Source organism: Helobdella robusta, assembly GCF_000326865.2.
Source record: "Helobdella robusta unplaced genomic scaffold HELROscaffold_155, whole genome shotgun sequence".
NCBI lineage: Eukaryota > Metazoa > Annelida > Clitellata > Rhynchobdellida > Glossiphoniidae > Helobdella > Helobdella robusta.
Genome location: NW_008703863.1, coordinates 8,064 through 16,965, shown reverse-complemented (window position 1 = coordinate 16,965; position 8,902 = coordinate 8,064).

Genomic DNA, 8,902 nt, shown 5'->3' with positions numbered 1-8,902 from the left:
TTGAGTATTATAAATTTTTATAGAATTTAATATTTTTCAAACTTTCCAGAAACAATTTTATCTTCAACATTATACAAAACACTTCAGAAACTAACTTTGAAACTCTTCAGAAACAATTTTCTCATCAAGCCCTTCAGCAACTATTTTCATTGCAATGATATTTCAATTTCCTTAGGAACAACAGCAAGCGATCTTTCTAAACAATGGTTCACTCGTCAGCAACTGTAAATAAATATCAAACTATTAAGAACAATGTCATATTCGATAACTATATTTCAAACTCATCAAAACAAAACTACAACTTCTTTTCCGAAACAATGGCACATTCTTCAGCAACTATCTTTCAAACACTTCACTAACCTTATGAAACTCCATTAAGACTCTATTAAAGCTTAAATTTAAAACTTATCAAAAGCAACTTAGTACCGCAACCGACTGTTTCTATATTAAATTTAACTTTTAAATTATTATAATAAATTAAATTGATATTAAATTAAAAACTAAATTTAAACTAAACTTAAAATAAAATCATAAACGATTAAAACTAGAGCTTTTTCAGTCTGTATTTATAGGCTTCTTTCCATATATTCTCATCAGCGTATATACCAAGTCATTAATTAAATAATGAAAAACTATGAATACATATTTTTAGACCTCTTTTTAACGCTGGTTGGTTTGAAACGAAAAATCACGCCATAATGCTGTTAAGTTTGTAGTAGGTATACATTTTTTGACAATCCTTTAAAACGTGTTTACAAATTGTAGTTCACTAAAAAAATCACGCCACGCTCTACAGTTCAACGCTTCAAACTTGTCAAATTCTTCAAATTCCTTAAATGCACACAGATGCTGAAAAGGCTAGACCCACTATATTACAATTCTGAACGGCAACAGCAATTTGTGATCAGAGTAATGAAATCAAGCCACTATTCAGCAACTATTTTCATTGCATCGATATTTCAATTTTCTCAGAGACAATAGCAAACGATCTTTCTAAACAATGATTCACTCGTCAGCAACTGTAAATAAATATCAAACTTCTAGAAACAATGTCATATTCGACAACTATAGTTCAAACTCATCAAAACAAAATTCCAACTTTTTTTTCAGAAACAATGGCACATTCTTAAGCAATTCTTTCAAACACTTCACTAACCTTATGAAACTCCGTGAGACTCTATTAAACTGTAAAACTTTATAGAAACCAAACCTGGTTTTTACAGAATCTTAGTGTCTTATAGAGTTTTACAGAGTTTTCACATTCTTCAGAAACCATTTTCTTTTCTAAAATGTCTCTAAGTCTTCAGCAACTACTTTTAAAACTCTTTAGAAACATTTGCAAACTCTTCGACGAATAATATTTCAGATTACTCAAAGACAAGGCACACACTTTTCTACAACTATCTTTCAAATTCTTCAGAAACAATGGCAAACGCTTCGACGCAACGATATTTTAAATTCCCCAGTGTTTACTGTAAAACTCTGAAAAACTCACTCTGTAAAATAACTCTATAAACCTGTATTAAACTCTACATAACTCTAAAAGATTTTGTGAAAACACAAGCACCAAAAAATGTTATCCTTAACTTTGAGCCAAAGCTATTGCCAATTAACATTAACACAAAGTCATCTTGGATTATAAACAAACTTATGAACAAAACAAAAATAAAATAAGAAATTTACTCAATGAGATCTTTGCATCGAATCTTCAACAACATTTTAATACATCTTGATAAGCTTGGCAATCTGTGAAATTAGAATGATTTGTTTGAAAAAATAAAATTCTATCATGATAAATGTTACAAGATATAAGTGCCCATACTATTGTATTATAATATCAATCTTCAAAATGATTTAATTTTTTTAAATTTACAATTATTTAAAACATTATTTTTATAAAATAAAATATTACTCTTTGAAATTTTGATAAAAGTTTGAAAAAAAAAGAAATTAGTTTGAAAAATGTACGATAAGTTTGATGGATGAGCAGAGAGCAAATACATTAACATAATGCAAAAGGTTCCTGATTATTCAGCTAATGCTATGAACGAAAAAAATTTGAAGCATTTTACAAGTATTTATATATTTCCATTCATATTTTAACCATTTCGATCAATATCTCAATACACAGTTTTTTTTAATATTTTAAACTGACGTTCTAGGAAAAAAAGACTAGCATATTTGGATTCTACTCACAAAATTACACATATCTGTACTATATCTAATGTACCAAATGTGTGTTGACTATTACAATTACGAGTGATTCATCATAGTGAAATGAGACACCTCTCAATGTATATATTATATACCCATATAAACTTACCAAGCACTCAAAAATAGTATCTCTAACTATGACCCAAAGCAGGGGCGTCATTTCAGATTTTGGTTGGGGAGGGGGGCGAACTTATGTGGTCTATGACTTAGCATGTAACATATATATATATTCATATATATATTATTAATAAAGATCACAGCGTTTCTTACAGTACTCAACCTATATGATAGTTTTTCGATTCTTCGAATAATTCTCCAATCTACCAAGCTTAACTTGTTAATGCTATTAACAAAATTCCTATTTACAGAAGATGTCATTATCTACATGTATGCATATAGTACTATTTCGACTACCTAGTCTCGTCAGTGCAACATTATAATAAATTTTACATTTTTAAAGTTATTAAAATTTCATAATTTTTAAAGTTTTAAAATTACTAAATTATATATCCTATATATATCCTTTTTACAAAGAATTTAAAATTAACACTTTTATAATTTAAAACAGAACATGAATTATTGTAGGAACAAATGAAATAAATTGTATAGCGCCTGACATTTAAAAATTCAAAAAGCACAATATTTTGTATATATAATTATAATAAATTATATTTTATATAATAATTTTATAGTGTTTGCAATTTTGTCATAATAATTTCGTACAGCAAAAATTTAGAATTTTGATTTCTTGGGGCCCTGCCTCCCCCCAAATGACGCCTCTGAGTATTGTAGACTTCTGTTTACGATAGCGCCTTTGAGAACATTTAATTGGTGCTACATAAGTTTCCTATTAGTATATATATATATATATATATATATATATATATATATAGAGAGAGAGAGAGAGAGAGAGAGATAACACACATACACAAGTAATCATCAATTAAAATATTGAGCAGCTGATAAAACTATTCTATAGATAGGTAAGAGGAATGCAGGATTTAAAAATTAGTTTTTCAGGATAGGTATAACGATAGATTTCTTATAAAAGTAGCAAATTTAGAAAATTTAGAGAAAGAAAGATAAATTAAAAAGTTTGAGAACATTAGGACAAAATATTGAAGAAAATCCGTTAAGTTAATTAGAAGAAAGTAGACCTAGGGAATAAGTTGTTGATGACACAAAAATAATAATCATAGTAGCTTCAAATAATGTAATAAGAGTATACAGAGAAAAAAATTTAGAAACAAGTTTAGAGAAATAAAATGAAAGTGATAGTCTTCTAAATATTTTACACTGTCTAAATGCAGAAAAAGATAAAGTTTTTTTATGAAAAAGTTTAAATAGAACAGAACACATATTTTAAGATGATGATGTTATATAGTATTTTCAGTAAGAGATCAAAGATCAACATCTTTTAGATAGAAAGAGACGAGTCAGTTGGTAGAGAAAATACAGATGCAAACATAAATAATAAATATATACATAAATATATATATACACCTAACGTTCTACCTCGGGGAACTGAGTCTCTGAACGCTAAACGAAGATTGATTTTTAACTTAGGTGACAAAAATCCGGCTCAAGACCCAAATTTGGTCCAAAAAGAAATGCCAAAATAGAACATAGAATTACAAAATTTATTTCAGTAATCAAAAGAGTAACGAAAAAATTTAAAAAGAAAGTGATGAAAAAATAAACAAAATTAGCAGAAATATTAATAGGCTTAGATAAAGCTATGATAAAAGTCGAGTTTTGCCAGAGATTTGAGTTGGAACAGTATTGAGCTAAGCCACCCTAACCTTACCAAACCCACTTAGCACGATGACTAGAAGGAATTTTCCTCTAAGACTTACAATCTCGTATCATTTGGGTGAATATTTTTCACGATTAGTTGAACTTTACTGTCGTCTTCAATCAAGCGATATTTTGCGACAGGTCTTTATTCAAAACATTCTTTAAACCTGGTTCAGGATAAAAAATTTGATTATGCAAATTAATTTACTTTTTGAGATTACAAATGAAGATAATTTTCAAAACGTTATTCTTAATTTTATGGTGCAAATGATAATTCAACATTTGAAAAATCAAAAAGTTCCAATTTTAATAATATTTAAAAATATTAAAACATTGGTACATTTCGAAAAAGTTAATAAAAACTAAGTTGTTGACAACTTAAAATGTTGAAACTAATTTTTATCAACATTACTAATAACAATATGAAACAATTATATATTTTCGTGAATAAAATGAGGAGCAAAAAGTAATGCACCACAGAAGCAAATTTCTTTGATGGGTAATAAAAAAATTTTATAAACTTTCTGACAAAACATGTTAACAAAACTTTTATTAATGCATAACAGTAATTGAAAAAGTTCTAAACTGGATGTCACACAAGCTTTTATTACCCCTTTTCTTGTCACCATCAAAAACTTTAACCCTCAAGCCCTGACATCTTTTATGGAGAGCCTCGAGCAATGAATGTTGCCTTTGTAAAATTAGTAATTTAAACTTCCTACCTTAACGCTAATATAACATTTTAGAATTAATTTAAGCTCAGACTAGACTGCCATGGGCATCAATTAACGACACTAAAAACCATGAATGAACTAACTTTTAAACTGGAAGAATTGAAAAATAAATATAAACTTGTATTTAAATTTCCATATCTAAATATGCGAGCTAAATTGTACAAACCCATCAAGAATTACGTTTCAACAAGCCTAGGTCTTTACAAAATTAAAAACTGTGAATTTTTAAATTTTGATTGTTTCGTTATCAGCAGAGAAAAAAAATTTAAGTTTTATAATATACTGAGGCTAGTCCTAATCAGAGTTTTAAACAAATAATGAAGATGCCGTGGCAAATCTAAACAACGTTGACGGGGGAGCCAAAATTTGAAAAGCTTTGAAATTTTTTCAATCAATCAATTAATTAGTTTATAAAGCACTGTTTCCGCGATGTTCAAGAGCGCTCTCAATGAATTTTGCAAACAGATGGGTCTTGAGATCGGCTCTGAATTTCGTAAGTGATGGAGGAAAAGTCAGAGAAGGAGATAGAGAGTTGAGATCCAGAGGAAAGGGCCAGAAAAAGCAAAAACAGATTTAGCAAGAGTGTTTAACACAAGTTAAGAAAAAGTGAGAACAAGAAGGCGGTCGAAAACCGGGGCGTTTAGTTAGGCTCAATTAAGTCTGATAAGTACTTAGGAAATAATTTGGATTGAAACTTACACATAAATGTGCAAATTTTAAAATTTATTCTATATTTTATAGGTAGCCAGTGCAAGAAAACAAGATATGGAGATATATAAGAAAAGAAATTGGCACGAGCAACTAGAAGAGCAGCAGAGTCAACAGCTTTACTTAAAGGATAGAGTAGAATCAGGAAGGCCATGGTAGAGCGAGTTACAATAATTAATCCTAGATAAAACTAAAGAAGTAACAACAAGAAGAGCAGGATCATCAAGAGAAAAAAAAGATTTTTTATTCTATGTAGATGAAAGTAAGAACTTCTAGCAAAACTATTAAAACAAATTAATTCAAATTTAGAAGGATTAAGTTTAAGAATTTGATATTCATATCAGGAGAAAAATAATTCTGAAATAAAAGATAGCATAATGAATTTACACTTTTACAGGTAAAATAGTGTCTATAAATAACAAACAGGCTAAAAACATCAAGTATCATTAATTCCTTGAAAATTGTAAGAAGACTAACCCTAACCCTATCAAATAAAATTGACATTTTAAACATTTTATCAAACCTTTTCAACAATATTTGATTTGAATATCTACCAGTAAAACTTTATCAATCGATAAACCAACTGATCCTCAGAAAATATAAAAACGAAAAAAGGAAAGTGATTTGGCAAAAACATTTATAAGGCTGAAGAAGAGACTAGTCTAAGTGATTCTAATGTTTAGGAGCTTATTACTGAAAAATTATAATAAAGTATAAAAACCTCCTAATAAATCGGATACAATTCTTAAAACCTTTGTATCTTCATTTGGGAATGATTGAAAAATATGACCAGTGCAACAAATTTCAAAAAATTTGATAGGATTCATTTTACTTTGATCCTTTTAAATTTAAATCTGAAATAAAAAAAAACACTTGAATTATTTGAATCAGGTCATAGGCGAAGTCAGGTTTTTGCTTGGTGGGGTTTAAAAAAATTTTATACTTTGTATACTACAAAATTCAAATTCTGATACGTGCAATATGCAACACAAAAATAATATGAAAATAATATCAAGTCTCATCTTTTTCAACATCTCACTGAGCAAGCCACCCCCGTCGATCGTCACTAGACAACTTTTTGCCCTCATCTATGTAAAACTCGCCAATCTTCTCTTATTGCATCAAGCACCTGTCTTAATCTGTTAAAAACTGCCCAAGTTTGTATAGGCCATTAACATTACATAAACATTAAACCATGGTCATCATAATAAGACCGACATCTGCGGAACTTAAAATTGTGCTGCACTTTTAAGCTTGGATTTATCTACCAAAAAACATTGCTTATTTGATTAGTGTATGATTTTGGCATAAGGGGCCGTGCCCTCACCTGGTTCGGATCATACCTATCTGATTGTTGTCAGTACATTTAACAAGGTTCCCACTCTCTGTGACTTGCTGGCCTCTTTTATTTCACAACAGATGTCACACTTCCAACTTAAATATTATCTCTAGAATTGACATTTTTAGTCATCCCAACGCCGATGGTACTTGCCTCTATACAATCATTTCCAAGTCAAACATCACTTCTCAGCTCGACAACTTAAGCGCATGTACACAAGTGATTGAAGACTAGAATCTTTGTAACTATCTTCAAATGAACCCAAAAATTATAAAATATTTAATTTAATTTCAGGGGTGTTGAACGTAAAAATTTAAACTGCTGCTTTGTAAATTGTTACCCGAGGAAAATAAGAAAAATTAATAAAAACTCATTAACAAATTTTCTCAATTTGTCTTATATTATATTTTTATAAATACAAATTAAAATCCTTATTTGAAAAAATGCCTTTTTTCAAATTTAATTTATGTGAACAAAATCGTAGATTGAATGACCAAATAAGAAGTTCAAAATCCTTTCTATATAACAGCGTTCAACAACTTGGCAAATCATAAAATTAGTTGTGCATATCCTTGCAGTTTAATACTCAAAAGATTATTAACGTGAAGATTATAAAAACACCAGACGAAGATGTAGATAAAAAATCTAATGATGTGAAAAATTTTTTTCTTGGATTCATTTTACAAGAACAATTAACTTGTGAAAAATTAGAGAAAGCAAATTTTAAAGAATTTAAAGCTACAAAGAGTGAAATTTAAATTAAATTATAGGTGTAACGTTAATGAACCTAGCCTACTATCTAAATTCATATAAATATACATCTCAGTGATTGATGAGTAAATAAAAAATTATTGTCAGCATATCAAGACCAACCAAAGCTGTAAAAATTAAAATATAGTTAATGTAAAACTAATAAATTGAATAACCCTGATTGAACTGGCATTTCGAAAAAATTAATAATTGAGATTATTGGTTTACTAACTTAAAATGTAGGATATAAATAGTAATAAGAAATCAACATTTTTAGTTACTAATTGGAGTAAGTAATTTTTCACCAGCCATTTGAATTGAAAAAATACTGAACACGTAAGAGTTCCTAACTAGAATTAGTTTAAAGCATTGGATAATTGCAAGTTATTTCAAAAAAGCTGAAAAACTAAAATGAATGCTAAACTGGGGAATCAAACCAGGAATGCTGATCAAATGTCCGAATTATAAGAGAAGAAATTATACTAGCGTGTAAACAACTGACTGCAGCTATAAAATAGTAGAAAAGTATTGCAGACTCCTAACCTTGAAAGTGCTAAAGAATAAATAGCAGAAATTCTCAATTAATGTATAGTTATTGAATTGAATAAATAAAAAATTTCATTTAGCATTTCTGGAACAATTTTCTTTCCTTCACATGTATTATATATTACCTGAAACTGAAATAATTATTGTAACATTATCAATAAAATAATTGTACTTATAATTGAGAAATCTAAATCAAGTGAAGCAAATTTTTATTGTCATTTTCTACCTATCACTGACGTTCCTTGCTTAAACTCAATTCCTCCAGAATTTTTGGAAAAAATTTTTATACAGAGATTAAAATATTCATCACTAGCCTTTCTTTGTTTTTCTAGTTTCTAATTTTTATTTAAAACTATTTCTGACTAATCAACCTGCATTTCTTTTTGTTATGCAAAGCAGGGAAACATTCTGGATTGAGAAAATTAAAAATGATGCTAGTCCACTCGCTCATAAGTCTAACAACAAAGGTCAACTCTTTTTCCAAGAATAACATTTTTTGTGGCTTTACATTTTTCAAGTCATTAAAGTCTGTGTGTTCTTATATTAAATTTAAATCTCATTTGAGCAAGTAGTGTAAACTTTCGTGCAGAACGAACTGGAAATTTTGTTGCAAATCCAACAGAGATTTAATTTAGATCACGTGACTGTCACCAAAAATATTCTGCCAATTGACGAATCATTTTTTTCATTATGCATTACTTAAATGAACATTTTCCTTTTCATTTTGTTATAAAAAATAATCTTTTATAAAACTAATACACTGTCGCTAAATAAGATTTCATTTTCAAACAATCCTTTGCTGTGCTGCAATTCT